The following is a 5,340-nucleotide window of genomic DNA, read 5'->3' as shown; positions in this document are numbered from 1 at the left end:
CTTCCTGACGTGGTCAGACATAGATTTAGTCAGCGTCTGGCCTTTGCAGACCTGCTCTGTTTCGGCTCCTTCTCAGTTGTGGGTGTGTTGTCAGCAGGGACGGCTCTCCACCAGACCTGGTCTGAACCACAGTGCCCTCAGCTGCCGCACCACTGCTTGACTCAGGCCTCTGCTTGACGCGAACGACTCCATCTTGCTTTCTACAATGCTCTGTACTGACTTCCTTCCACCAGACCTCCTCGCCAGTGCCTCCCTTTCTGCCACCTCAAGGAATTTGTTGGCTCTTCAGAGCAGGACATTCTGGCTTTCAGGAGCCAAATATGTTTTTTTTTTTTTCCTAAATATTTCATCACACATCTAAACTTGAAATTTTTTGCAACAAATAAATATTTTCTTCTCTGCTGGTAGGTCTTTCCCAAAAAGGAAGGAGATGAAATACTCCAGCCTCTGCTCCCTTCCTGGGGAAGGGCCCCCCATGCAAAAGGGAGCAACTGGGAGTGTTTTTATATTCTGACACTTGAATGGGTCTCCCGACCCTGACACAAAAGAGTTTATTGAAACAAGAGGCAGCATGATATGGGGAAAAGAGCAAGGGTTGTATTAAAATGCTCACAATGTTTCATTAAGAAGAAACAAAAACAAGTTACAAAGCCATTTCAACAATTCTACTCTCCCTCCCTCCCTCTCTCTCTCACACACACACAATTGGAAATATACATGCCAAAATTAATAATGGTGGTAAATTTTATGTGACTTTTATTCTTTATACTTTTCTGTGTGCTGTCTTAATTTTTTAAATAAATGTTTTGTCATAAGATAAAAATATTCAGGGCAGTAAAGCCTGTGGGTTGTAATGGACACACAGTCCTGGCTTTGTTACTTACAAGCTAGGACACTCTGGGCAAGTTACATAACCCCTTGAATGAGCCTCAGTTCTCAAGAATTAAATAAAAATAATGCATACCAAATTTACAGGGCTGTTGTGAGGATGAAAGATAATATAAGTAAAGTTCATCACTCGAGTAATGATTACCATTATTGTAATTTACCAGGATGTCATGTTTAATCTAAAGCCAGGGCTCTGTTCACCATGGATAGGAAGTATTGATTCAGGAGGCCTGGAGGAGGACCGGAATTCTCCATCTCTAACAAGCTCCCAGGTCACCACAAGACCTCTGGCCCACAGACCACATTTCAGGTAGCAGGTCCAGAGGGATGAAGCCACTGAGGGGAAAGAATGTCTAGCTGATCCCTGCAGGTATTTTCATGCTGGGAGCATTTGGAAATTCTCGAAACAGGCTGGAGGTTGAAAGTCCAGGCTTTAATTTCAAGGAGAGCCACTTAGGCGGGACAGAGAAACTAGAAAGAATGTTGGCAGAGCTTAGAGGGGACTCCCAGCACACAGCTAGTTTCTCCCTGGGGATATTTGCCAGATTCTAAGGTGGCAAAGTGAGAGATTGAAAGGCAAAGAAGAAAAGCTTCCAAAAAGCAGAGTATTGCTTTCAGCAGTCTTATGATATATATAGAGTTAAGATGTAATTTTATTTTTTTTTAAATTGTTATTTATATGATAGGAAGTGTGAGAGAACACAAGCAGGGGGAGTGGCCGATGGAGAGGGAGAAGCAGACTCCCTGCTGAGCAGGGAGCATGAAGCGGGGCTCGATCCCAGGACCCTGGGATCACTGGGATCATGACCTGAGCCGAAGGCAGACGCTTAACCATCTGAGCCAGCAGGCGCCCCTAAAATGTAATTTTAAACAAGAGGTTCTGCTCACCTAATTCCAATGAGTCGGTGGGGTGGGGAGTTGGGAGGGGACACCACCATGTGGTGTTTGGACACCAGCTGGGTGTCCTATAGCTCAGCTTGATTCTGACACTATCTATGGCCCAGGGGACAGCATCAGATTCCGCATGTGAGGGGCTCAGTCCCACAAGACTGCCACCCACCCCTGCAGATGCTGAACTCGAGCCCAGGTGATCCGGGCTTCTGACCACCCAGCAGCAGTTTGGAGGTTCCTGTGACCCCGTCCTTAGACTTCAGATGCCCTTCCCAAGAGCAGGTTGTTATCTCTGCTCTAAATCAGAGGGTCCCAGGTTTTGGGCTTTGATTAATTTGCTGGAGCAGTTCCCAGAACTCAAGAAACCCAATTACTCACTAGGATGCTAGTTTATTACAAAGAATTTTAAAGGAGATAAACCAACCACCAGATGAAGAGAAACATAGGACAATGTCCAGAAAAAAGGAGCTTCTGTCCCCATGGACTTTGGGCCCAGGGTGGTGGCATGTGGACGCCTTCTGGTTCCCCAAACTGGAAGCTCTCTGAACCCCATCCTTTGGGTTTTTTCTGGAGGCTTCATTATAGAGGCATGTTGATTAAGTCATTGGCCTCTGGTGATTGAGTCAACCTCCCTGGAAATCAGGGGTGGGGACTGAAAATTCCAATCCTCTATTCATGGTTGGTTCCCTTAGCAACTAGCCTCCATTCTTAGGTGTTTCCAAAGTTACCTTATGAATGTAAACCCAGCTGGGGTGGAAAGGGGCTGATTAGAAACATAAGACGTGGGCACCTGTGTGGCTCAGTCGTTAAGTAGCTGCGCTCGGCTCCAGTCATGATTGCAGTGTCCTGGGAGCTTCATGCTCCCTGCTCAGTGGAGAGCCTGCTTCTCCCTCTCCCTTTGCCTGCTGCTTCCCCTACTTGTGCTCTCTCCCTCTCTGTCAAATAAATAAATAAAATCTTTTAAAAAAGAAAGAAAGCAATGACACGATGCATATTGCACCTTTACAGCTCTGAAGTGGTTTCAGGAACTGAGGACCAGAGAGCAAATATTATAGCAAAAGATTCTCCCATTGTTCTTATTGCTCAGGAAATTCCTAGGGCCTTGAGAGCTGTGAGCCAGTAACCATGGATAAAGACCAAATGTATATGAGAAATATATTTTGGTCACCTGCAAGAGTAGGTATATCTCGTAAGTCACAGTATGGCAATAATAATGTGAGAGGCAGGAAAGGGTAAATGGAGCTCACGTGTCTTAGCATAGCTAGTATTAGGCATTAAAACCAATTTGTATTAGACTTCCACTACTGTTGTGTAACAAGCTGTCCAAACACTCAGCGACTTAAACTGACAATGGCTGTGTTATGGGCACGGATCCTGTGAGACAGGGGAGTCCAGAGTGGGCACAGCCGGAATGGCTTGTTTCTCTTCTATGGTGTCTGAGACCTCAGTCTGAGAGATTCAAAGGCCGAGGGCTGGAAAAATCTGGAAGTGCCCGATGACTCAGGGGCAAGGATTATCTTGCAGATTGTCCTCACATGGCTTTTCTGCGTGGCTTGGCTTCCCTGTAGCAAAGCAGCTTCGGGGGTGGTAGGACTTACCCCATGGCTGCTCAGGGCTGCAACCAGGAAGGTTCCAAAGAATAAGGCAGAAGTTGCCTGATCTTTTATTACCCTGCTTCAGACGTTTGCCTTGCTCTTTAGTCAGAGGGGTGACATGCTCTCCCAGATTCCTGGTGGGGGATATCAGACTCCAATTCCTAATGGAAGAATGGCAAGTCCAGTTGTGGAATTACATGTGTTCCCAAAGAAATTGCGGCAAGTCCCCTCTGGAAAAAACCACCTCCCACATTAGCCATCTGTTGGGGGTGATGAAATATTTGGCAGGAGGTAGTGATCATAATTATGTAACAAAGTGGTAGTGATCAAAATTATGTAACAAAATTATGTAACAAAATTAATAACAAAGTCATTAATGCTATGGAGTTGTACATTTCAAATGGTGAAAACGGCCAATTTGATGTTGCATAAATTTTCCCACCATAAAATAATTATGGAGGGAGGAAGGGAGGGGAGAAAGAAGGGAAAGAAGGGAAGGAAAGAGAGAGAGAAAGAGACCCAGCCCAGCCCAGTACTGAAGTCAGATAGGAGCTAAGTGGGACATTAGGCATGACACTCCACAGAGAAGCCAGATTCTATGCCCGTGCCCCAACCTGTGCATATAATCTGTACCCTCAAGACTCCTCAATCTAGAAGCTTGTTAGAGCATTTGCAGATGATTGGAAGGATGGTAGAGGGTTTGGCTAGACCCATGACAGAGGGTACGCACTAGAGTAAATGAGAGGTTAAGAATAAAACCAAAGAACCAGCTTTCATTTCCAAACCCACAATTTCAACAGAAGTTTTATGAGACCAACCTTGGAGGACTAAATTACAATTCCAACAACATGACTGAATTTCTCAAATTCACAGTTAACGAACAGCAACAATGAGCAGGGAGCAAATGCCGTGGGTGGAAAGTTCACCAGCATAGTCTGTGGGAGGAGCAATGCCTGAATGACGTTCTGTGGATCATTGTATAACAAGGGGGCAGTGATGCTACCAAACAATGGGCACATTGTCTGTTCAAAATGAGGAAGGGAACAGTTTCCGGTGCCGTCCTCACATACGTGCTTTTTGGTTTTCGGGCTTTGTTTTATTTTTGTTTGTTTTGTTTTGTTTTTTGAGATCTGACGTCTGATCTTATTTATTTGTTACTCTTAGAAAAATCTTGGGTGTCTGGGTGGCTCGCTTGGGCTTTGGCTCAGGTCGTGATCCTGGAGTCCTGGGATCGAGTCCCGCATCGGGCTCCCAGCTCAGTGGGGAGTCTGGTTCTCCCTCTGACCCTGCCCCTTCTCATTCTCTCTCTCTCTCAAATAAATAAATAAAATAATGTTTTAAAAAAAAATCTCATTTTTGACTGAACTCAGACTTGGAGGTAGAAGCTATCAGAGAGGACAGCCGCCATCTCTTGGCAACCTGGTCCTGGTGCTTTTCTTTGGCCTCCTTCATTCTCTTTGCCAAAAGTTGAGCATATTCTGCAACCTCTTCCTATTTTTCTCAGTACGCTGTTTCTTCAGAGAGGTTTCTCTGCTTCTGCTGGCTCTTCCGAGTCCCGGGTGACAAGGCACAGTATTATCATCAGTGAGTTCAGGAATATCCTTCTCTGCCTTTATTTTTTTCCTTTTCAATGACCAAGTTGAGAAGCCTGAGATTGTCATCCAGAATGCAACTCTGAACAGATTTGTGTTTTTTTCTCCAGTCTTCCTTGGTCTGTAGCAGGAATGCCCCTTACCCAGCAGCAGGTGGACACGGCCATGGGTCAAGAGCGCCTGCTTTGTGGGGAAGCCTTGTTTGCCATTGCCGCTGTTGCTCCAAACCACAAAACCTTCCATTCATCACCCGGATCATCGGCAGCGACTTACGTGGCTGTACACATCTCATAGAAGGTAGGAAGTTTGCATTCCTCATCCATTTCAATGAGTCTCTGGCAGCCAGTAACTGGGAAAGAGATGTTCCTTTTCAT

The 5,340-nt window shown here is 45.5% G+C and overlaps 1 pseudogene; it reads right to left on the bottom strand.

Annotated features, from left to right (window-relative positions):
• Positions 1 to 4,724: 4,724 nt before the first annotated feature.
• LOC111143542 lies at positions 4,725 to 5,340 on the bottom strand (annotated as a pseudogene).

Source organism: Enhydra lutris, unplaced genomic scaffold (assembly GCF_002288905.1).
Source record: "Enhydra lutris kenyoni isolate GAN:26980312 unplaced genomic scaffold, ASM228890v2 scaffoldscaffold1, whole genome shotgun sequence".
Classification (NCBI taxonomy): domain Eukaryota; kingdom Metazoa; phylum Chordata; class Mammalia; order Carnivora; family Mustelidae; genus Enhydra; species Enhydra lutris.
Note: the sequence above shows the minus strand (reverse complement) of the source record. Positions and strands in the feature narration are given on the sequence as shown.